Source organism: Chiloscyllium plagiosum, unplaced genomic scaffold (assembly GCF_037043375.1).
Source record: "Chiloscyllium plagiosum isolate Xiang-an unplaced genomic scaffold, Cpla_swu_hap1 HiC_scaffold_18, whole genome shotgun sequence".
NCBI lineage: Eukaryota > Metazoa > Chordata > Chondrichthyes > Orectolobiformes > Hemiscylliidae > Chiloscyllium > Chiloscyllium plagiosum.
Genome location: NW_028270156.1, coordinates 36,817,272 through 36,843,494, shown reverse-complemented (window position 1 = coordinate 36,843,494; position 26,223 = coordinate 36,817,272). Strand labels below are relative to the sequence as shown.

Sequence of the window (26,223 nt, the reverse complement as noted above, 5' to 3'; positions counted from 1 at the left end):
CGGAATAGAAACACAACAAGGCATGTTTCACATACTGAGTTGAGAGTGTGATGCTGGAAATGCACAGCTGGTCAGGCAGCATCCGAGGAGCAGGAGAATTGACATTCAGGCATAAGCCCTTCATCAGGAATGAGAAGTTCTCATCTTTTCCATGTTCCAAATACCAACAAAGGCACAAGCATAGCCTGGGACATATGTGGTTGTCTGTACTTTGAGTGTTGTCATCTTGAGGTTGTACAGGACATGAGTGAGACCTAGGGTGGGGGAATTTCAAGAACAGGGGATATATTTTTAAGGTGAGAGGAGGGAGATTTTAAAAAGACATGAGGGGCAATTTATTTTTACACAGAAGGTGATTCACATGTGGAATGAACTTCCTGAGGAAATCCTGAATGTTGAGCACAATTGCAAAGTTTAAAAGACACCTAGGTAAATATATGAATAGCAAAGGTTTGGAGAGATAGGAGTAGACATTTTTTCCTAGATTTGCTTAAGAAATGTTGTAAGGAGAAAGCCGGGAACTATTGGCCTGTCTGACTTTGGTTGTGGGTAGATTGATGGAGGTGATTTTAAAACATAAACTTTATGGACATTTAGAGAGACATAAATTGATTCGGGATAGTCAGCGTGGCTTTGTGTGAGAAAAATAATTTCTCACAAACATGCTTGCAGTTTTGAAGAAGTTACCAAAACGATTGATGAAGGCAGAACAGTTGATATTGTTTACTTGGACTTTAGTAGAACTTTTGACAAGGTTCCACATTATAGACTAATTAGTAAAGTTAGGTCACAAGATTGAGCTTGCCAATTGGACGCATTATTGGCTTAATGGCAGGAGAAAGAGACTAATGGTTGAGGGTTGCTTTCAGATTGAAGGCCTGTCACCAGAGTGTTCCACAAGGATCGGTTCTGGGAAATCTTTTGTTTGTCATCTATATGAATGATTTGGATGAGCATATAGAAGGCATGGTTAGTCAGCTTGCAGACAGCACCAAAAGTGGTAGCGTAGTAGCCAGTGAAATAGGTTTCCTAAGATTACAAAGGGATCTTGTTCAAATGGGTCAATGGGTTCAAAAATGGCAGATGGTGTTCAATCTGGATAATTGCAAGGTATTGCATTTGGGTTCAACAAATAAGGGTAGGACACATAGGGCACAACCAAAAGTAGGGCCTTGGTTGTGTTTATACACAAGTAGTGTTGGTAGAACAGAGAGGCCAATGGGTTCAGGTACACCATTCCTTGAAGTTTCCATCACATATAGACAGGGTGGTTCAAGAGACATTTTGCACGCTGTGCCTTCATTGCTCAATCCTTTGAGTATAGGCGTTGAAAAGTCACGTTGTGTTTGGGCAGGACATTGGTGAGACATCTTCTGGAATATAGTGTTCAGTTCTGTTTGCCAAGTAATAGGAAGGATATTTTTAAGCTGGAGGAATTCAGAAGAGGTTTACTGGATTTTGCCAGGTATGGAAAGTTTGAGCTGTAAAGAAAGGCTGGATAGACTGGGTAGGAACAAATTACTGCAGATGCTGGAATCTGTAACAGGAAACAAAAAGTGTTGGAGATCACAATGGTCGATGGAGAGAAAGCAAGCTCGTGTTATGAATCTCGATGAATCTACATCAGAGCTGAAGTGAAGTGAAGCGATAGGCTGGAACCTTTTACACTGGAGAGTAGCAGGTCAAGTGGAAACCTTATGGACGTTTATAAAATAAAATAATGAAGGGTATAGATAGGATGAAGAGTAGTTGTCTTTTTCCTCGGATGGGGGATTTCAGGAGAGGGGGCACATTTTAAGGGCAGAAGTGCGAGAGTTAAAAAAGACATGAGGGGCATCTTTTTTTCCATAGAGGGTGGGGGTTAGCCAGTGGAATGAAGTTCCTGAGGAACTGATGGATGTGGGCACCGTTACAATGTTTAAAAGATATTTGGGTAAGTACATGAAAAGGGAAAGTTTGGATCTGGACCAGTAGCAGTGAGCTACGGCGAGTTTAGTTTGAGATTATGTTCGGCACAGAGTGATTGGGCTGAAGGGTTTGTTTCCGTACTGCATGACTCGATGACTCTCTGTGAAACTGCGTCCGCCTGTTGTCTTTGCAGCAATGTCTGCAGTGGAGCTGTTGCTGCCGTTTGAACTGAAGGCAACTGAGGGAAGCGCCACGCGATCGCCGGGGGCTGTGGCGCGCGCCTGTAATCCCGCTGCTGGGAGGCTGAGGCTGCCGGATGACTTGAGGTTGGGAGTTCTGGGCTGTTGTGGTCTGTGTCGATCGGGTGCCCACACTCAGGGCAGTGTCCATATGGTGCTCCTCGGGGAACTCGGGTGTACCAGGTGTGCTGCAGAGGGGTGAACCGGCCCAGGTCGGAAACGGAGCAGGTCAAAGCCCCCGCACTGCTCAGTAGTGGGATAGCACCTGTGAATGGATGCAGCAGTGCAGCCTGACCAATACAGTGAGACGCAGTCTTTTACACCATTCTTTACCTTGCGGCATTCCCATCTTTTGCCATCAGTGCAAACAATCTCGATGTCTCAATCCTGCTTCCTTCCTTCCCCACTCACTCCCTCCACCCCCTACGCCCGCCACGTTTATTCACTCTCACGATAACCAATCTTTACAAAGTCAACAACAAATCCACACATTTTACAACAACCGAATCTCTCTACAAGTCCTCCACACTCACCCAAACACACTCTCTCAGTCATTACCTCACACTTCCCACACTGCCCTTTTCTACCTCTCCTCAATATTCACTTCTCTTTTACTGCTCCCTGCTGTTCACAGCACCTACTGTTCTGAGAAAATCTCCACTTTACACAATCCTACCAGCCACGGCCAGCAGAGAGCGCAAAACTCTCTTCATTTTCCTGCCCGAATTCTCCATTGCTCACATTGCCGAAACTTCCATTGCAACCACCAAGCGTTCAAGCTGCCTCCCGGCTCTTTCCCCTCTCCGTCATCCATTCATTCATTCACTTCGGCAAATGATTCTCCTGCAAAACTGTGCAACACTTGAACTCTCATTCTAACTTCTCTCATGCTGTAGCTACCAGAGAGAAAGAAAGAGGCAGCAAGACTGGCATTTCCATGATGCCACAATCAAGTTGACCAACAGCCCATTTTTCCATCTCCTCACTTCCGAGTATGAGGTCTTTGACAAGACAGCGAGAAATAATAGCAGCCGAGATGCACGTTATTTCCAAGAACGGGGGCCTTATTGGCCTCACTTTACAACTGGCGGTGGTCCAAGTGGCAGATCGGTTAGAAGAAAGTTCTCTGTTCCTCTCTGCTGCGATTCTCGCACGCCACTTGAATGCACCGGTATTCAGTCTTCTGCTTCCCACTCTAATATTGAAAACATATCTTGGCCATTGCTGGAATGGAGCAATATAGTAGCAGAGGTGTAATTTGTTCAAGGGTTCTATCACACAAAATCATGCGACTGCCTTCCCTTACAGTCACAAGAGCATGTAACATAGAAGCTTCCGCAACAGATGTTGAACCATTGCTACTGAACCACCAACAATGCCTACCACTCCATACCACAAATACACTTTTGAAAATCAGATCACAGCACTTTGTTCCTGCTCCCAGTTTATAAGCAGAATCTGAAACTTGAGGACCTAGCACAGAAAGTAGGACAGTGCTGGTCTGAAGCTGCAGAAGGGCTTCCGTGGCGCTGCTTGGAATCGTTGGGCTGAACCATATTTCAGAGTTCAGCAGTCATCCTAGCCAAGTTTGCTGTCACGGTCACAGACGTGATTGGCATTTATATAGACGGCTGTGTGTCAAAGAAGAAAATCAGTGCGTTCATCAACCAGAAACCTTGTATGAACTGGGATATCCATTGCCTACTGAAGACCGGGCAGGTGGCATTCAAATTGAATGACTCAGACTTTCATAAGAATTCTGGATACAACCTCTGCAAGGCTATTACAGATGCCAAGAGGCAGTACAGGACTACGTTAGAGACCCAAACTAACCAAATGGACACCCATCGCCTGTCACAAGGCCTACACAGCATAACAGGATGCAAATTGAAGCAGAACAGAATAGCGGAGAAAAACACAGCCTTCCCTGATCTTTTTACAATCCGTTCAAACAGAATGCCAGTGGAATGATACCACCTGCCCCCAACAACCCCAGATCCTCATATTCCTCCAGTCACTGCTGCAGATGTCAGATCGCCTTCTTGAGAGTGAACCCAAGGAAAGCAACTTGTCCGGATGGAGTCCCCAGCCATGCACTTAGATCCTGTGCAGACCAGCTAGCGAGAGAACTTTCTGACATCTTTAACCCCTCGTTGTTACAATCTGAAGTCCCCAACTGCTTCCATTATTCCGGTACCAAAGAAAGCACATGCAATGTGTCTCAATGACTACCGCCTGATGCCTCTGACTTCCATAGTTACAAAGTCCTTTGAGAGGTTAGTCATGGATCACATCAACCCTAGACCCCCAGCCTGCCTCAATCCCTTGCAATCTGCCTCCCAGTGCAACAGGTCCACGGTAGATGCCATTTTTCTCATCCTGCACTCATTCGACGAACATCTGAATAATACAGATACCTGTGTCAGGCTTCTACTTATTGATTACAGCTCCACCTTCAACATTATAATACCAACCAAACTAACCTCCAAACTCTGAGACCTAGGTCTTGGGTCTGCTATCTGCAACAGGATCCTCAACCTCTTGATCCATAGACTGCAGTCAGTAAAGAAAGATAACATCACCTCCTCTGCGATGCGCCTCAACACCGGCGCCTCCCAAGAATACGTACTCAAGCTCCTACTGCACTCCCTGTACACTCGGGACTGTGTGGCACAATTTCATCCGAATGCCATTTACAAGTTCACTGAAAACACTACCATTGTATGACAGATATCAGACAACCATGAGTTAGCATACAGAAAGAAGATAGGATGCTTGATCTTATGATGCAAAGATAACAATCTCTCCTCCAAAGTGGTGGGCAAAACTAAGGAGCTTGATCATCGACCTCCGGAAGAAAGAAGAACAACATGACCCTACTTACATCAATGGAGCTGAGGTGGAGAGGTTCGATAGCGTCAAATTCCTTGGAGTGATGATAACCAGCAACCTGCACTGAACCTCCCACAGAGGTGTGATAATCAAGAAGGCACAACAATGCCTCTTCTTCCTCTGAACGCTTATGAAATTCAGCATGTCTGTAAGGACCCTCACTAACTCTTATAGATGCATCATAGAAAGCATTCTACCCAGCTACATCATGGCTGGTACAGTAATTGCTCTACCCATGGCCATAAGAACCTACAGAAAGTTATGTGAACAGCCCAGACAATCACACAAGCCATGGACTCCCTCTACGTATACTGTAGTTCCGGAATGGCAGCTAGCGTCAACAGTGACACCTCCAATCCTGGTATTAATCTCTTCCAACCTCTTCCATCACGCAGAAGATACAAAAGCTTAAACGCACATACCAGTGGGTTCCAGAACAAATTTTTACCCGCTGTTATTCGTCTGTCGAATGGGTCTCTCAAATTTCAAATCTAATGGCGATCTCTTTTTGTCCTCTCCTTGCAGCCATAACTTTCTCTGCCTTGCTCTGTTCAATCACCCTATGATCTGCTTATTCTGTACACAAAACACAACTTTCAACTGCACTTAGGTATGTGTGACAACGATAAATCACATCAAATCAAGTGCAACAGCCTGCTCGACTTACACAGTGACTGCAGTGGAGCTGTTGTCACCACTTGCAACTGACAAAGTCCAGCTGCATACATGACATGGATAAACAAACAGCATTAACATTTTGCGTCTGAAATGTTTTCTTCAGAACTGAACAGTCTTGGAATTTAAACATTTTTATGCTGTTGAGAGAGGGGGAGAAACATTAAGTAGAATAAATGGTAATGGTGCTCAGAGCAGGAGACAAAAAGAGTGGTAATGTTAGTAAAAGTGAGATGGAAATGTAAAATGCATGGAGATACTAGGTGCAAAAGAGAGAAAGAAAATCTATTCTGTTGAGAGTGAAACAACACGATACATTTTTTTTTAAAAAAGCAATGGAGGTGAAGGAAGGAGTCAGTTTCTAAACCAACTGGAGGGGTAGATGTCATGCTGTGAAGTTTGTTGACTCAATGTTCAGGGCTAGCATAGGGAGATGTGACATGAAAATGTGATGTTGTTCCTCCAGTTCACATTGAACATTAATACAACACTATAGCACACCCAGGATGGGAATTTTAGCATGGGAACATGATGGTTTAAGTGAAAAGGCAAACAACTGGCTGGTGAGTGTCATAATTAGGGATTGGGCACAGGTATGACATCATCGATATATCAGAGAAAGAGTTGTTGGTAGTCTCGGAATAGAAACACAACAAGGCATGTTTCACATACTGAGTTGAGAGTGTGATGCTGGAAATGCACAGCTGGTCAGGCAGCATCCGAGGAGCAGGAGAATTGACATTCAGGCATAAGCCCTTCATCAGGAATGAGAAGTTCTCATCTTTTCCATGTTCCAAATACCAACAAAGGCACAAGCATAGCCTGGGACATATGTGGTTGTCTATACTTTGAGTGTTGTCATCTTGAGGTTGTACAGGACATGAGTGAGACCTAGAATGGGGGAATTTCAAGAACAGGGGATGTATTTTTAAGGTGAGAGGAGGGAGATTTTAAAAAGACATGAGGGGCAATTTATTTTTACACAGAAGGTGATTCACATGTGGAATGAACTTCCTGAGGAAATCCTGAATGTTGAGCACAATTGCAAAGTTTAAAAGACACCTAGGTAAATATATGAATAGCAAAGGTTTGGAGAGATAGGAGTAGACATTTTTTCCTAGATTTGCTTAAGAAATGTTGTAAGGAGAAAGCCGGGAACTATTGGCCTGTCTGACTTTGGTTGTGGGTAGATTGATGGATTTTAAAACATAAACTTTATGGACATTTAGAGAGACATAAATTGATTCGGGATAGTCAGCGTGGCTTTGTGTGAGAAAAATAATTTCTCACAAACATGCTTGCAGTTTTGAAGAAGTTACCAAAACGATTGATGAAGGCAGAACAGTAGATATTGTTTACTTGGACTTTAGTAGAACTTTTGACAAGGTTCCACATTATAGACTAATTAGTAAAGTTAGGTCACAAGATTGAGCTTGCCAATTGGACGCATTATTGGCTTAATGGCAGGAGAAAGAGACTAGTGGTTGAGGGTTGCTTTCAGATTGAAGGCCTGTCACCAGAGTGTTCCACAAGGATCGGTTCTGGGAAATCTTTTGTTTGTTATCTATATGAATGATTTGGATGAGCATATAGAAGGCATGGTTAGTCAGCTTGCAGACAGCACCAAAAGTGGTAGCGTAGTAGCCAGTGAAATAGGTTTCCTAAGATTACAAAGGGATCTTGTTCAAATGGGTCAATGGGTTCAAAAATGGCAGATGGTGTTCAATCTGGATAATTGCAAGGTATTGCATTTGGGTTCAACAAATAAGGGTAGGACACATAGGGCACAACCAAAAGTAGGGCCTTGGTTGTGTTTATACACAAGTAGTGTTGGTAGAACAGAGAGGCCAATGGGTTCAGGTACACCATTCCTTGAAGTTTCCATCACATATAGACAGGGCGGTTCAAGAGACATTTTGCACGCTGTGCCTTCATTGCTCAATCCTTTGAGTATAGGCGTTGAAAAGTCACGTTGTGTTTGGGCAGGACATTGGTGAGACATCTTCTGGAATATAGTGTTCAGTTCTGTTTGCCAAGTAATAGGAAGGATATTTTTAAGCTGGAGGAATTCAGAAGAGGTTTACTGGATTTTGCCAGGTATGGAAAGTTTGAGCTGTAAAGAAAGGCTGGATAGACTGAGTAGGAACAAATTACTGCAGATGCTGGAATCTGTAACAGGAAACAAAAAGTGTTGGAGATCACAATGGTCGATGGAGAGAAAGCAAGCTCGTGTTATGAATCTCGATGAATCTACATCAGAGCTGAAGTGAAGTGAAGCGATAGGCTGGAACCTTTTACACTGGAGAGTAGCAGGTCAAGTGGAAACCTTATGGACGTTTATAAAATAAAATAATGAAGGGTATAGATAGGATGAAGAGTAGTTGTCTTTTTCCTCGGATGGGGGATTTCAGGAGAGGGGGCACATTTTAAGGGCAGAAGTGCGAGAGTTAAAAAAGACATGAGGGGCATCTTTTTTTCCATAGAGGGTGGGGGTTAGCCAGTGGAATGAAGTTCCTGAGGAACTGATGGATGTGGGCACCGTTACAATGTTTAAAAGATATTTGGGTAAGTACATGAAAAGGGAAAGTTTGGATCTGGACCAGTAGCAGTGAGCTACGGCGAGTTTAGTTTGAGATTATGTTCGGCACAGAGTGATTGGGCTGAAGGGTTTGTTTCCGTACTGCATGACTCGATGACTCTCTGTGAAACTGCGTCCGCCTGTTGTCTTTGCAGCAATGTCTGCAGTGGAGCTGTTGCTGCCGTTTGAACTGAAGGCAACTGAGGGAAGCGCTACGCGATCGCCGGGGGCTGTGGCGCGCGCCTGTAATCCCGCTGCTGGGAGGCTGAGGCTGCCGGATGACTTGAGGTTGGGAGTTCTGGGCTGTTGTGGTCTGTGTCGATCGGGTGCCCACACTCAGGGCAGTGTCCACATGGTGCTCCTCGGGGAACTCGGGTGTACCAGGTGTGCTGCAGAGGGGTGAACCGGCCCAGGTCGGAAACGGAGCAGGTCAAAGCCCCCGCACTGCTCAGTAGTGGGATAGCACCTGTGAATGGATGCAGCAGTGCAGCCTGACCAATACAGTGAGACGCAGTCTTTTACACCATTCTTTACCTTGCGGCATTCCCATCTTTTGCCATCAGTGCAAACAATCTCGATGTCTCAATCCTGCTTCCTTCCTTCCCCACTCACTCCCTCCACCCCCTACGCCCGCCACGTTTATTCACTCTCACGATAACCAATCTTTACAAAGTCAACAACAAATCCACACATTTTACAACAACCGAATCTCTCTACAAGTCCTCCACACTCACCCAAACACACTCTCTCAGTCATTACCTCACACTTCCCACACTGCCCTTTTCTACCTCTCCTCAATATTCACTTCTCTTTTACTGCTCCCTGCTGTTCACAGCACCTACTGTTCTGAGAAAATCTCCACTTTACACAATCCTACCAGCCACGGCCAGCAGAGAGCGCAAAACTCTCTTCATTTTCCTGCCCGAATTCTCCATTGCTCACATTGCCGAAACTTCCATTGCAACCACCAAGCGTTCAAGCTGCCTCCCGGCTCTTTCCCCTCTCCGTCATCCATTCATTCATTCACTTCGGCAAATGATTCTCCTGCAAAACTGTGCAACACTTGAACTCTCATTCTAACTTCTCTCATGCTGTAGCTACCAGAGAGAAAGAAAGAGGCAGCAAGACTGGCATTTCCATGATGCCACAATCAAGTTGACCAACAGCCCATTTTTCCATCTCCTCACTTCCGAGTATGAGGTCTTTGACAAGACAGCGAGAAATAATAGCAGCCGAGATGCACGTTATTTCCAAGAACGGGGGCCTTACTGGCCTCACTTTACAACTGGCGGTGGTCCAAGTGGCAGATCGGTTAGAAGAAAGTTCTCTGTTCCTCTCTGCTGCGATTCTCGCACGCCACTTGAATGCCACCGGTATTCAGTCTTCTGCTTCCCACTCTAATATTGAAAACATATCTTGGCCATTGCTGGAATGGAGTAATATAGTAGCAGAGGTGTAATTTGTTCAAGGGTTCTATCACACAAAATCATGCGACTGCCTTCCCTTACAGTCACAAGAGCATGTAACATAGAAGCTTCCGCAACAGATGTTGAACCATTGCTACTGAACCACCAACAATGCCTACCACTCCATACCACAAATACACTTTTGAAAATCAGATCACAGCACTGTGTTCCTGCTCCCAGTTTATAAGCAGAATCTGAAACTTGAGGACATAGCACAGAAAGTAGGACAGTGCTGGTCTGAAGCTGCAGAAGGGCTTCTGTGGCGCTGCTTGGAATCGTTGGGCTGAACCATATTTCAGAGTTCAGCAGTCATCCTAGCCAAGTATGCTGTCACGGTCACAGACGTGATTGGCATTTGTATAGACGGCTGTGTGTCAAAGAAGAAAATCAGTGCGTTCATCAACCAGAAACCTTGTATGAACTGGGATATCCATTGCCTACTGAAGACCGGGCAGGTGGCATTCAAATTGAATGACTCAGACTTTCATAAGAATTCTGGATACAACCTCTGCAAGGCTATTACAGATGCCAAGAGGCAGTACAGGACTACGTTAGAGACCCAAACTAACCAAATGGACACCCATCGCCTGTCACAAGGCCTACACAGCATAACAGGATGCAAATTGAAGCAGAACAGAATAGCGGAGAAAAACACAGCCTTCCCTGATCTTTTTACAATCCGTTCAAACAGAATGCCAGTGGAATGATACCACCTGCCCCCAACAACCCCAGATCCTCATATTCCTCCAGTCACTGCTGCAGATGTCAGATCGCCTTCTTGAGAGTGAACCCAAGGAAAGCAACTTGTCCGGATGGAGTCCCCAGCCATGCACTTAGATCCTGTGCAGACCAGCTAGCGAGAGAACTTTCTGACATCTTTAACCCCTCGTTGTTACAATCTGAAGTCCCCAACTGCTTCCATTATTCCGGTACCAAAGAAAGCACATGCAATGTGTCTCAATGACTACCGCCTGATGCCTCTGACTTCCATAGTTACAAAGTCCTTTGAGAGGTTAGTCATGGATCACATCAACCCTAGACCCCCAGCCTGCCTCAATCCCTTGCAATCTGCCTACCAGTGCAACAGGTCCACGGTAGATGCCATTTTTCTCATCCTGCACTCATTCGACGAACATCTGAATAATACAGATACCTGTATCAGGCTTCTACTTATTGATTACAGCTCCACCTTCAACATTATAATACCAACCAAACTAACCTCCAAACTCTGAGACCTAGGTCTTGGGTCTGCTATCTGCAACAGGATCCTCAACCTCTTGATCCATAGACTGCAGTCAGTAAAGAAAGATAACATCACCTCCTCTGCGATGCGCCTCAACACCGGCGCCTCCCAAGAATACGTACTCAAGCTCCTACTGCACTCCCTGTACACTCGGGACTGTGTGGCACAATTTCATCCGAATGCCATTTACAAGTTCACTGAAAACACTACCATTGTATGACAGATATCAGACAACCATGAGTTAGCATACAGAAAGAAGATAGGATGCTTGATCTTATGATGCAAAGATAACAATCTCTCCTCCAAAGTGGTGGGCAAAACTAAGGAGCTTGATCATCGACCTCCGGAAGAAAGAAGAACAACATGACCCTACTTACATCAATGGAGCTGAGGTGGTGAGGGTCGATAGCGTCAAATTCCTTGGAGTGATGATAACCAGCAACCTGCACTGAACCTCCCACAGAGGTGTGATAATCAAGAAGGCACAACAATGCCTCTTCTTCCTCTGAACGCTTATGAAATTCAGCATGTCTGTAAGGACCCTCACTAACTCTTATAGATGCATCATAGAAAGCATTCTACCCAGCTACATCATGGCTGGTACAGTAATTGCTCTACCCATGGCCATAAGAACCTACAGAAAGTTATGTGAACAGCCCAGACAATCACACAAGCCATGGACTCCCTCTACGTATACTGTAGTTCCGGAATGGCAGCTAGCGTCAACAGTGACACCTCCAATCCTGGTATTAATCTCTTCCAACCTCTTCCATCACGCAGAAGATACAAAAGCTTAAACCCACATACCAGTGGGTTCCAGAACAAATTTTTACCCGCTGTTATTCGTCTGTCGAATGGGTCTCTCAAATTTCAAATCTAATGGCGATCTCTTTTTGTCCTCTCCTTGCAGCCATAACTTTCTCTGCCTTGCTCTGTTCAATCACCCTATGATCTGCTTATTCTGTACACAAAACACAACTTTCAACTGCACTTAGGTATGTGTGACAACGATAAATCACATCAAATCAAGTGCAACAGCCTGCTCGACTTACACAGTGACTGCAGTGGAGCTGTTGTCACCACTTGCAACTGACAAAGTCCAGCTGCATACATGACATGGATAAACAAACAGCATTAACATTTTGCGTCTGAAATGTTTTCTTCAGAACTGAACAGTCTTGGAATTTAAACATTTTTATGCTGTTGAGAGAGGGGGAGAAACATTAAGTAGAATAAATGATAATGGTGCTCAGAGCAGGAGACAAAAAGAGTGGTAATGTTAGTAAAAGTGAGATGGAAATGTAAAATGCATGGAGATACTAGGTGCAAAAGAGAGAAAGAAAATCTATTCTGTTGAGAGTGAAACAACACGATACATTTTTTATTTAAAAAGCAATGGAGGTGAAGGAAGGAGTCAGTTTCTAAACCAACTGGAGGGGTAGATGTCATGCTGTGAAGTTTGTTGACTCAATGTTCAGGGCTAGCATAGGGAGATGTGACATGAAAATGTGATGTTGTTCCTCCAGTTCACATTGAACATTAATACAACACTATAGCACACCCAGGATGGGAATTTTAGCATGGGAACATGATGGTTTAAGTGAAAAGGCAAACAACTGGCTGGTGAGTGTCATAATTAGGGATTGGGCACAGGTATGACATCATCGATATATCAGAGAAAGAGTTGTTGGTAGTCTCGGAATAGAAACACAACAAGGCATGTTTCACATACTGAGTTGAGAGTGTGATGCTGGAAATGCACAGCTGGTCAGGCAGCATCCGAGGAGCAGGAGAATTGACATTCAGGCATAAGCCCTTCATCAGGAATGAGAAGTTCTCATCTTTTCCATGTTCCAAATACCAACAAAGGCACAAGCATAGCCTGGGACATATGTGGTTGTCTATACTTTGAGTGCTGTCATCTTGAGGTTGTACAGGACATGAGTGAGACCTAGGATGGGGGAATTTCAAGAACAGGGGATATATTTTTAAGGTGAGAGGAGGGAGATTTTAAAAAGACATGAGGGGCAATTTATTTTTACACAGAAGGTGATTCACATGTGGAATGAACTTCCTGAGGAAATCCTGAATGTTGAGCACAATTGCAAAGTTTAAAAGACACCTAGGTAAATATATGAATAGCAAAGGTTTGGAGAGATAGGAGTAGACATTTTTTCCTAGATTTGCTTAAGAAATGTTGTAAGGAGAAAGCCGGGAACTATTGGCCTGTCTGACTTTGGTTGTGGGTAGATTGATGGAGGTGATTTTAAAACATAAACTTTATGGACATTTAGAGAGACATAAATTGATTCGGGATAGTCAGCGTGGCTTTGTGTGAGAAAAATAATTTCTCACAAACATGCTTGCAGTTTTGAAGAAGTTACCAAAACGATTGATGAAGGCAGAACAGTAGATATTGTTTACTTGGACTTTAGTAGAACTTTTGACAAGGTTCCACATTATAGACTAATTAGTAAAGTTAGGTCACAAGATTGAGCTTGCCAATTGGACGCATTATTGGCTTAATGGCAGGAGAAAGAGACTAGTGGTTGAGGGTTGCTTTCAGATTGAAGGCCTGTCACCAGAGTGTTCCACAAGGATCGGTTCTGGGAAATCTTTTGTTTGTCATCTATATGAATGATTTGGATGAGCATATAGAAGGCATGGTTAGTCAGCTTGCAGACAGCACCAAAAGTGGTAGCGTAGTAGCCAGTGAAATAGGTTTCCTAAGATTACAAAGGGATCTTGTTCAAATGGGTCAATGGGTTCAAAAATGGCAGATGGTGTTCAATCTGGATAAATGCAAGGTATTGCATTTGGGTTCAACAAATAAGGGTAGGACACATAGGGCACAACCAAAAGTAGGGCCTTGGTTGTGTTTATACACAAGTAGTGTTGGTAGAAGAGAGAGGCCAATGGGTTCAGGTACACCATTCCTTGAAGTTTCCATCACATATAGACAGGGTGGTTCAAGAGACATTTTGCACGCTGTGCCTTCATTGCTCAATCCTTTGAGTATAGGTGTTGAAAAGTCACGTTGTGTTTGGGCAGGACGTTGGTGAGACATCTTCTGGAATATAGTGTTCAGTTCTGTTTGCCAAGTAATAGGAAGGATATTTTTAAGCTGGAGGAATTCAGAAGAGGTTTACTGGATTTTGCCAGGTATGGAAAGTTTGAGCTGTAAAGAAAGGCTGGATAGACTGGGTAGGAACAAATTACTGCAGATGCTGGAATCTGTAACAGGAAACAAAAAGTGTTGGAGATCACAATGGTCGATGGAGAGAAAGCAAGCTCGTGTTATGAATCTCGATGAATCTACATCAGAGCTGAAGTGAAGTGAAGCGATAGGCTGGAACCTTTTACACTGGAGAGTAGCAGGTCAAGTGGAAACCTTATGGACGTTTATAAAATAAAATAATGAAGGGTATAGATAGGATGAAGAGTAGTTGTCTTTTTCCTCGGATGGGGGATTTCAGGAGAGGGGGCACATTTTAAGGGCAGAAGTGCGAGAGTTAAAAAAGACATGAGGGGCATCTTTTTTTCCATAGAGGGTGGGGGTTAGCCAGTGGAATGAAGTTCCTGAGGAACTGATGGATGTGGGCACCGTTACAATGTTTAAAAGATATTTGGGTAAGTACATGAAAAGGGAAAGTTTGGATCTGGACCAGTAGCAGTGAGCTACGGCGAGTTTAGTTTGAGATTATGTTCGGCACAGAGTGATTGGGCTGAAGGGTTTGTTTCCGTACTGCATGACTCGATGACTCTCTGTGAAACTGCGTCCGCCTGTTGTCTTTGCAGCAATGTCTGCAGTGGAGCTGTTGCTGCCGTTTGAACTGAAGGCAACTGAGGGAAGCGCTACGCGATCGCCGGGGGCTGTGGCGCGCGCCTGTAATCCCGCTGCTGGGAGGCTGAGGCTGCCGGATGACTTGAGGTTGGGAGTTCTGGGCTGTTGTGGTCTGTGTCGATCGGGTGCCCACACTCAGGGCAGTGTCCACATGGTGCTCCTCGGGGAACTCGGGTGTACCAGGTGTGCTGCAGAGGGGTGAACCGGCCCAGGTCGGAAACGGAGCAGGTCAAAGCCCCCGCACTGCTCAGTAGTGGGATAGCACCTGTGAATGGATGCAGCAGTGCAGCCTGACCAATACAGTGAGACGCAGTCTTTTACACCATTCTTTACCTTGCGGCATTCCCATCTTTTGCCATCAGTGCAAACAATCTCGATGTCTCAATCCTGCTTCCTTCCTTCCCCACTCACTCCCTCCACCCCCTACGCCCGCCACGTTTATTCACTCTCACGATAACCAATCTTTACAAAGTCAACAACAAATCCACACATTTTACAACAACCGAATCTCTCTACAAGTCCTCCACACTCACCCAAACACACTCTCTCAGTCATTACCTCACACTTCCCACACTGCCCTTTTCTACCTCTCCTCAATATTCACTTCTCTTTTACTGCTCCCTGCTGTTCACAGCACCTACTGTTCTGAGAAAATCTCCACTTTACACAATCCTACCAGCCACGGCCAGCAGAGAGCGCAAAACTCTCTTCATTTTCCTGCCCGAATTCTCCATTGCTCACATTGCCGAAACTTCCATTGCAACCACCAAGCGTTCAAGCTGCCTCCCGGCTCTTTCCCCTCTCCGTCATCCATTCATTCATTCACTTCGGCAAATGATTCTCCTGCAAAACTGTGCAACACTTGAACTCTCATTCTAACTTCTCTCATGCTGTAGCTACCAGAGAGAAAGAAAGAGGCAGCAAGACTGGCATTTCCATGATGCCACAATCAAGTTGACCAACAGCCCATTTTTCCATCTCCTCACTTCCGAGTATGAGGTCTTTGACAAGACAGCGAGAAATAATAGCAGCCGAGATGCACGTTATTTCCAAGAACGGGGGCCTTACTGGCCTCACTTTACAACTGACGGTGGTCCAAGTGGCAGATCGGTTAGAAGAAAGTTCTCTGTTCCTCTCTGCTGCGATTCTCGCACGCCACTTGAATGCCACCGGTATTCAGTCTTCTGCTTCCCACTCTAATATTGAAAACATATCTTGGCCATTGCTGGAATGGAGCAATATAGTAGCAGAGGTGTAATTTGTTCAAGGGTTCTATCACACAAAATCATGCGACTGCCTTCCCTTACAGTCACAAGAGCATGTAACATAGAAGCTTCCGCAACAGATGTTGAACCATTGCTACTGAACCACCAACAATGCCTACCACTCCATACCACAAATACACTTTTGAAAATCAGATCACAGCACTGTGTTCCTGCTCCCAGTTTATAAGCAGAATCTGAAACTTGAGGACCTAGCACAGAAAGTAGGACAGTGCTGGTCTGAAGCTGCAGAAGGGCTTCTGTGGCGCTGCTTGGAATCGTTGGGCTGAACCATATTTCAGAGTTCAGCAGTCATCCTAGCCAAGTATGCTGTCACGGTCACAGACGTGATTGGCATTTGAATAGACGGCTGTGTGTCAAAGAAGAAAATCAGTGCGTTCATCAACCAGAAACCTTGTATGAACTGGGATATCCATTGCCTACTGAAGACCGGGCAGGTGGCATTCAAATTGAATGACTCAGACTTTCATAAGAATTCTGGATACAACCTCTGCATGGCTATTACAGATGCCAAGAGGCAGTACAGGACTATGTTAAAGACCCAAACTAACCAAATGGACACCCATCGCCTGTCACAAGGCCTACACAGCATAACAGGATGCAAATTGAAGCAGAACAGAATAGCGGAGAAAAACACAGCCTTCCCTGATCTTTTTACAATCCGTTCAAACAGAATGCCAGTGGAATGATACCACCTGCCCCCAACAACCCCAGATCCTCATATTCCTCCAGTCACTGCTGCAGATGTCAGATCGCCTTCTTGAGAGTGAACCCAAGGAAAGCAACTTGTCCGGATGGAGTCCCCAGCCATGCACTTAGATCCTGTGCAGACCAGCTAGCGAGAGAACTTTCTGACATCTTTAACCCCTCGTTGTTACAATCTGAAGTCCCCAACTGCTTCCATTATTCCGGTACCAAAGAAAGCACATGCAATGTGTCTCAATGACTACCGCCTGATGCCTCTGACTTCCATAGTTACAAAGTCCTTTGAGAGGTTAGTCATGGATCACATCAACCCTAGACCCCCAGCCTGCCTCAATCCCTTGCAATCTGCCTACCAGTGCAACAGGTCCACGGTAGATGCCATTTTTCTCATCCTGCACTCATTCGACGAACATCTGAATAATACAGATACCTGTGTCAGGCTTCTACTTATTGATTACAGCTCCACCTTCAACATTATAATACCAACCAAACTAACCTCCAAACTCTGAGACCTAGGTCTTGGGTCTGCTATCTGCAACAGGATCCTCAACCTCTTGATCCATAGACTGCAGTCAGTAAAGAAAGATAACATCACCTCCTCTGCGATGCGCCTCAACACCGGCGCCTCCCAAGAATACGTACTCAAGCTCCTACTGCACTCCCTGTACACTCGGGACTGTGTGGCACAATTTCATCCGAATGCCATTTACAAGTTCACTGAAAACACTACCATTGTATGACAGATATCAGACAACCATGAGTTAGCATACAGAAAGAAGATAGGATGCTTGATCTTATGATGCAAAGATAACAATCTCTCCTCCAAAGTGGTGGGCAAAACTAAGGAGCTTGATCATCGACCTCCGGAAGAAAGAAGAACAACATGACCCTACTTACATCAATGGAGCTGAGGTGGAGAGGGTCGATAGCGTCAAATTCCTTGGAGTGATGATAACCAGCAACCTGCACTGAACCTCCCACAGAGGTGTGATAATCAAGAAGGCACAACAATGCCTCTTCTTCCTCTGAACGCTTATGAAATTCAGCATGTCTGTAAGGACCCTCACTAACTCTTATAGATGCATCATAGAAAGCATTCTACCCAGCTACATCATGGCTGGTACAGTAGTTGCTCTACCCATGGCCATAAGAACCTACAGAAAGTTATGTGAACAGCCCAGACAATCACATAAGCCATGGACTCCCTCTACGTATACTGTAGTTCCGGAATGGCAGCTAGCGTCAACAGTGACACCTCCAATCCTGGTATTAATCTCTTCCAACCTCTTCCATCACGCAGAAGATACAAAAGCTTAAACGCACATACCAGTGGGTTCCAGAACAAATTTTTACCCGCTGTTATTCGTCTGTCGAATGGGTCTCTCAAATTTCAAATCTAATGGCGATCTCTTTTTGTCCTCTCCTTGCAGCCATAACTTTCTCTGCCTTGCTCTGTTCAATCACCCTATGATCTGCTTATTCTGTACACAAAACACAACTTTCAACTGCACTTAGGTATGTGTGACAACGATAAATCACATCAAATCAAGTGCAACAGCCTGCTCGACTTACACAGTGACTGCAGTGGAGCTGTTGTCACCACTTGCAACTGACAAAGTCCAGCTGCATACATGACATGGATAAACAAACAGCATTAACATTTTGCGTCTGAAATGTTTTCTTCAGAACTGAACAGTCTTGGAATTTAAACATTTTTATGCTGTTGAGAGAGGGGGAGAAACATTAAGTAGAATAAATGATAATGGTGCTCAGAGCAGGAGACAAAAAGAGTGGTAATGTTAGTAAAAGTGAGATGGAAATGTAAAATGCATGGAGATACTAGGTGCAAAAGAGAGAAAGAAAATCTATTCTGTTGAGAGTGAAACAACACGATACATTTTTTTTTAAAAAAGCAATGGAGGTGAAGGAAGGAGTCAGTTTCTAAACCAACTGGAGGGGTAGATGTCATGCTGTGAAGTTTGTTGACTCAATGTTCAGGGCTAGCATAGGGAGATGTGACATGAAAATGTGATGTTGTTCCTCCAGTTCACATTGAACATTAATACAACACTATAGCACACCCAGGATGGGAATTTTAGCATGGGAACATGATGGTTTAAGTGAAAAGGCAAACAACTGGCTGGTGAGTGTCATAATTAGGGATTGGGCACAGGTATGACATCATCGATATATCAGAGAAAGAGTTGTTGGTAGTCTCGGAATAGAAACACAACAAGGCATGTTTCACATACTGAGTTGAGAGTGTGATGCTGGAAATGCACAGCTGGTCAGGCAGCATCCGAGGAGCAGGAGAATTGACATTCAGGCATAAGCCCTTCATCAGGAATGAGAAGTTCTCATCTTTTCCATGTTCCAAATACCAACAAAGGCACAAGCATAGCCTGGGACATATGTGGTTGTCTATACTTTGAGTGCTGTCATCTTGAGGTTGTACAGGACATGAGTGAGACCTAGGATGGGGGAATTTCAAGAACAGGGGATATATTTTTAAGGTGAGAGGAGGGAGATTTTAAAAAGACATGAGGGGCAATTTATTTTTACACAGAAGGTGATTCACATGTGGAATGAACTTCCTGAGGAAATCCTGAATGTTGAGCACAATTGCAAAGTTTAAAAGACACCTAGGTAAATATATGAATAGCAAAGGTTTGGAGAGATAGGAGTAGACATTTTTTCCTAGATTTGCTTAAGAAATGTTGTAAGGAGAAAGCCGGGAACTATTGGCCTGTCTGACTTTGGTTGTGGGTAGATTGATGGAGGTGATTTTAAAACATAAACTTTATGGACATTTAGAGAGACATAAATTGATTCGGGATAGTCAGCGTGGCTTTGTGTGAGAAAAATAATTTCTCACAAACATGCTTGCAGTTTTGAAGAAGTTACCAAAACGATTGATGAAGGCAGAACAGTAGATATTGTTTACTTGGACTTTAGTAGAACTTTTGACAAGGTTCCACATTATAGACTAATTAGTAAAGTTAGGTCACAAGATTGAGCTTGCCAATTGGACGCATTATTGGCTTAATGGCAGGAGAAAGAGACTAGTGGTTGAGGGTTGCTTTCAGATTGAAGGCCTGTCACCAGAGTGTTCCACAAGGATCGGTTCTGGGAAATCTTTTGTTTGTCATCTATATGAATGATTTGGATGAGCATATAGAAGGCATGGTTAGTCAGCTTGCAGACAGCACCAAAAGTGGTAGCGTAGTAGCCAGTGAAATAGGTTTCCTAAGATTACAAAGGGATCTTGTTCAAATGGGTCAATGGGTTCAAAAATGGCAGATGGTGTTCAATCTGGATAAATGCAAGGTATTGCATTTGGGTTCAACAAATAAGGGTAGGACACATAGGGCACAACCAAAAGTAGGGCCTTGGTTGTGTTTATACACAAGTAGTGTTGGTAGAAGAGAGAGGCCAATGGGTTCAGGTACACCATTCCTTGAAGTTTCCATCACATATAGACAGGGTGGTTCAAGAGACATTTTGCACGCTGTGCCTTCATTGCTCAATCCTTTGAGTATAGGTGTTGAAAAGTCACGTTGTGTTTGGGCAGGACGTTGGTGAGACATCTTCTGGAATATAGTGTTCAGTTCTGTTTGCCAAGTAATAGGAAGGATATTTTTAAGCTGGAGGAATTCAGAAGAGGTTTACTGGATTTTGCCAGGTATGGAAAGTTTGAGCTGTAAAGAAAGGCTGGATAGACTGGGTAGGAACAAATTACTGCAGATGCTGGAATCAGTAACAGGAAACAAAAAGTGTTGGAGATCACAATGGTCGATGGAGAGAAAGCAAGCTCGTGTTATGAATCTCGATGAATCTACATCAGAGCTGAAGTGAAGTGAAGCGATAGGCTGGAACCTTTTACACTGGAGAGTAGCAGGTCAAGTGGAAACCTTATGGACGTTTATAAAATAAAATAATGAAGGGTATAGATAGGATGAAGAGTAGTTGTCTTTTTCCTCGGATGGGGGATTTCAGGAGAGGGGGCACATTTTAAGGGCAGAAGTGCGAGAGTTAAAAAAGACATGAGGGGCATCTTTTTTTCCATAGAGGGTGGGGGTTAGCCAGTGGAATGAAGTTCCTGAGGAACTGATGGATGTGGGCACCGTTACAATGTTTAAAAGATATTTGGGTAAGTACATGAAAAGGGAAAGTTTGGATCTGGACCAGTAGCAGTGAGCTACGGCGAGTTTAGTTTGAGATTATGTTCGGCACAGAGTGATTGGGCTGAAGGGTTTGTTTCCGTACTGCATGACTCGATGACTCTCTGTGAAACTGCGTCCGCCTGTTGTCTTTGCAGCAATGTCTGCAGTGGAGCTGTTGCTGCCGTTTGAACTGAAGGCAACTGAGGGAAGCGCCACGCGATCGCCGGGGGCTGTGGCGCGCGCCTGTAATCCCGCTGCTGGGAGGCTGAGGCTGCCGGATGACTTGAGGTTGGGAGTTCTGGGCTGTTGTGGTCTGTGTCGATCGGGTGCCCACACTCAGGGCAGTGTCCACATGGTGCTCCTTGGGGAACTCGGGTGTACCAGGTGTGCTGCAGAGGGGTGAACCGGCCCAGGTCGGAAACGGAGCAGGTCAAAGCCCCCGCACTGCTCAGTAGTGGGATAGCACCTGTGAATGGATGCAGCAGTGCAGCCTGACCAATACAGTGAGACGCAGTCTTTTACACCATTCTTTACCTTGCGGCATTCCCATCTTTTGCCATCAGTGCAAACAATCTCGATGTCTCAATCCTGCTTCCTTCCTTCCCCACTCACTCCCTCCACCCCCTACGCCCGCCACGTTTATTCACTCTCACGATAACCAATCTTTACAAAGTCAACAACAAATCCACACATTTTACAACAACCGAATCTCTCTACAAGTCCTCCACACTCACCCAAACACACTCTCTCAGTCATTACCTCACACTTCCCACACTGCCCTTTTCTACCTCTCCTCAATATTCACTTCTCTTTTACTGCTCCCTGCTGTTCACAGCACCTACTGTTCTGAGAAAATCTCCACTTTACACAATCCTACCAGCCACGGCCAGCAGAGAGCGCAAAACTCTCTTCATTTTCCTGCCCGAATTCTCCATTGCTCACATTGCCGAAACTTCCATTGCAACCACCAAGCGTTCAAGCTGCCTCCCGGCTCTTTCCCCTCTCCGTCATCCATTCATTCATTCACTTCGGCAAATGATTCTCCTGCAAAACTGTGCAACACTTGAACTCTCATTCTAACTTCTCTCATGCTGTAGCTACCAGAGAGAAAGAAAGAGGCAGCAAGACTGGCATTTCCATGATGCCACAATCAAGTTGACCAACAGCCCATTTTTCCATCTCCTCACTTCCGAGTATGAGGTCTTTGACAAGACAGCGAGAAATAATAGCAGCCGAGATGCACGTTATTTCCAAGAACGGGGGCCTTACTGGCCTCACTTTACAACTGGCGGTGGTCCAAGTGGCAGATCGGTTAGAAGAAAGTTCTCTGTTCCTCTCTGCTGCGATTCTCGCACGCCACTTGAATGCCACCGGTATTCAGTCTTCTGCTTCCCACTCTAATATTGAAAACATATCTTGGCCATTGCTGGAATGGAGCAATATAGTAGCAGAGGTGTAATTTGTTCAAGGGTTCTATCACACAAAATCATGCGACTGCCTTCCCTTACAGTCACAAGAGCATGTAACATAGAAGCTTCCGCAACAGATGTTGAACCATTGCTACTGAACCACCAACAATGCCTACCACTCCATACCACAAATACACTTTTGAAAATCAGATCACAGCACTGTGTTCCTGCTCCCAGTTTATAAGCAGAATCTGAAACTTGAGGACCTAGCACAGAAAGTAGGACAGTGCTGGTCTGAAGCTGCAGAAGGGCTTCTGTGGCGCTGCTTGGAATCGTTGGGCTGAACCATATTTCAGAGTTCAGCAGTCATCCTAGCCAAGTATGCTGTCACGGTCACAGACGTGATTGGCATTTGTATAGACGGCTGTGTGTCAAAGAAGAAAATCAGTGCGTTCATCAACCAGAAACCTTGTATGAACTGGGATATCCATTGCCTACTGAAGACCGGGCAGGTGGCATTCAAATTGAATGACTCAGACTTTCATAAGAATTCTGGATACAACCTCTGCAAGGCTATTACAGATGCCAAGAGGCAGTACAGGACTACGTTAGAGACCCAAACTAACCAAATGGACACCCATCGCCTGTCACAAGGCCTACACAGCATAACAGGATGCAAATTGAAGCAGAACAGAATAGCGGAGAAAAACACAGCCTTCCCTGATCTTTTTACAATCCGTTCAAACAGAATGCCAGTGGAATGATACCACCTGCCCCCAACAACCCCAGATCCTCATATTCCTCCAGTCACTGCTGCAGATGTCAGATCGCCTTCTTGAGAGTGAACCCAAGGAAAGCAACTTGTCCGGATGGAGTCCCCAGCCATGCACTTAGTGGGCGGCACGGTGGCACAGTGGTTAGCACTGCTGCCTCACAGCGCCAGAGACCTGGGTTCAATTCCCGACTCAGGCGACTGACTGTGTGGAGTTTGCACATTCTCCCCGTGTCTGCATGGGTTTCCTCCGGGTGCTCCGGTTTCCTCCCACAGTCCAAAGATGTGCGGGTCAGGTGAATTGGCCATGCTAAATTGCCCATAGTGTTAGGTTAAAGGGGTAAATGTAGGGGTATGGGTGGGTTGCGCTTCGGCGGGTCGGTGTGGACTTGTTGGGCCGAAGGGCCTGTTTCCACACTGTAAGTAATCTAATCTAATCCTGTGCAGACCAGCTAGCGAGAGAACTTTCTGACATCTTTAACCCCTCGTTGTTACAATCTGAAGTCCCCAACTGCTTCCATTATTCCGGTACCAAAGAAAGCACATGCAATGTGTCTCAATGACTACCGCCTGATGCCTCTGACTTCCATAGTTACAAAGTCCTTTGAGAGGTTAGTCATGGATCACATCAACCCTAGACCCCCAGCCTGCCTCAATCCCTTGCAATCTGCCTACCAGTGCAACAGGTCCACGGTAGATGCCATTTTTCTCATCCTGCACTCATTCGACGAACATCTGAATAATACAGATACCTGTGTCAGGCTTCTACTTATTGATTACAGCTCCACCTTCAACATTATAATACCAACCAAACTAACCTCCAAACTCTGAGACCTAGGTCTTGGGTCTGCTATCTGCAACAGGATCCTCAACCTCTTGATCCATAGACTGCAGTCAGTAAAGAAAGATAACATCACCTCCTCTGCGATGCGCCTCAACACCGGCGCCTCCCAAGAATACGTACTCAAGCTCCTACTGCACTCCCTGTACACTCGGGACTGTGTGGCACAATTTCATCCGAATGCCATTTACAAGTTCACTGAAAACACTACCATTGTATGACAGATATCAGACAACCATGAGTTAGCATACAGAAAGAAGATAGGATGCTTGATCTTATGATGCAAAGATAACAATCTCTCCTCCAAAGTGGTGGGCAAAACTAAGGAGCTTGATCATCGACCTCCGGAAGAAAGAAGAACAACATGACCCTACTTACATCAATGGAGCTGAGGTGGAGAGGGTCGATAGCGTCAAATTCCTTGGAGTGATGATAACCAGCAACCTGCACTGAACCTCCCACAGAGGTGTGATAATCAAGAAGGCACAACAATGCCTCTTCTTCCTCTGAACGCTTATGAAATTCAGCATGTCTGTAAGGACCCTCACTAACTCTTATAGATGCATCATAGAAAGCATTCTACCCAGCTACATCATGGCTGGTACAGTAGTTGCTCTACCCATGGCCATAAGAACCTACAGAAAGTTATGTGAACAGCCCAGACAATCACATAAGCCATGGACTCCCTCTACGTATACTGTAGTTCCGGAATGGCAGCTAGCGTCAACAGTGACACCTCCAATCCTGGTATTAATCTCTTCCAACCTCTTCCATCACGCAGAAGATACAAAAGCTTAAACGCACATACCAGTGGGTTCCAGAACAAATTTTTACCCGCTGTTATTCGTCTGTCGAATGGGTCTCTCAAATTTCAAATCTAATGGCGATCTCTTTTTGTCCTCTCCTTGCAGCCATAACTTTCTCTGCCTTGCTCTGTTCAATCACCCTATGATCTGCTTATTCTGTACACAAAACACAACTTTCAACTGCACTTAGGTATGTGTGACAACGATAAATCACATCAAATCAAGTGCAACAGCCTGCTCGACTTACACAGTGACTGCAGTGGAGCTGTTGTCACCACTTGCAACTGACAAAGTCCAGCTGCATACATGACATGGATAAACAAACAGCATTAACATTTTGCGTCTGAAATGTTTTCTTCAGAACTGAACAGTCTTGGAATTTAAACATTTTTATGCTGTTGAGAGAGGGGGAGAAACATTAAGTAGAATAAATGATAATGGTGCTCAGAGCAGGAGACAAAAAGAGTGGTAATGTTAGTAAAAGTGAGATGGAAATGTAAAATGCATGGAGATACTAGGTGCAAAAGAGAGAAAGAAAATCTATTCTGTTGAGAGTGAAACAACACGATACATTTTTTTTTAAAAAAGCAATGGAGGTGAAGGAAGGAGTCAGTTTCTAAACCAACTGGAGGGGTAGATGTCATGCTGTGAAGTTTGTTGACTCAATGTTCAGGGCTAGCATAGGGAGATGTGACATGAAAATGTGATGTTGTTCCTCCAGTTCACATTGAACATTAATACAACACTATAGCACACCCAGGATGGGAATTTTAGCATGGGAACATGATGGTTGAAGTGAAAAGGCAAACAACTGGCTGGTGAGTGTCATAATTAGGGATTGGGCACAGGTATGACATCATCGATATATCAGAGAAAGAGTTGTTGGTAGTCTCGGAATAGAAACACAACAAGGCATGTTTCACATACTGAGTTGAGAGTGTGATGCTGGAAATGCACAGCTGGTCAGGCAGCATCCGAGGAGCAGGAGAATTGACATTCAGGCATAAGCCCTTCATCAGGAATGAGAAGTTCTCATCTTTTCCATGTTCCAAATACCAACAAAGGCACAAGCATAGCCTGGGACATATGTGGTTGTCTATACTTTGAGTGCTGTCATCTTGAGGTTGTACAGGACATGAGTGAGACCTAGGATGGGGGAATTTCAAGAACAGGGGATATATTTTTAAGGTGAGAGGAGGGAGATTTTAAAAAGACATGAGGGGCAATTTATTTTTACACAGAAGGTGATTCACATGTGGAATGAACTTCCTGAGGAAATCCTGAATGTTGAGCACAATTGCAAAGTTTAAAAGACACCTAGGTAAATATATGAATAGCAAAGGTTTGGAGAGATAGGAGTAGACATTTTTTCCTAGATTTGCTTAAGAAATGTTGTAAG

General features: G+C 44.7%; 4 non-coding genes across 4 annotated transcripts; all 4 read left to right on the top strand.

Annotated features, from left to right (window-relative positions):
- Positions 1 to 2,168: 2,168 nt before the first annotated feature.
- Positions 2,169 to 2,466, top strand: LOC148146956 (signal recognition particle RNA). Its single transcript, XR_015760310.1, has one exon.
- Positions 2,467 to 8,514: 6,048 nt separating this feature from the next.
- On the top strand, positions 8,515 to 8,812 carry LOC148146955 (signal recognition particle RNA). Its single transcript, XR_015760326.1, has one exon.
- A 6,054-nt stretch (positions 8,813 to 14,866) lies between these two features.
- On the top strand, positions 14,867 to 15,164 carry LOC148146954 (signal recognition particle RNA). The gene has a single exon (XR_015760325.1).
- A 6,054-nt stretch (positions 15,165 to 21,218) lies between these two features.
- On the top strand, positions 21,219 to 21,516 carry LOC148146953 (signal recognition particle RNA). Its single transcript, XR_015760308.1, has one exon.
- The last annotated feature ends 4,707 nt before the right edge of the window (positions 21,517 to 26,223 follow it).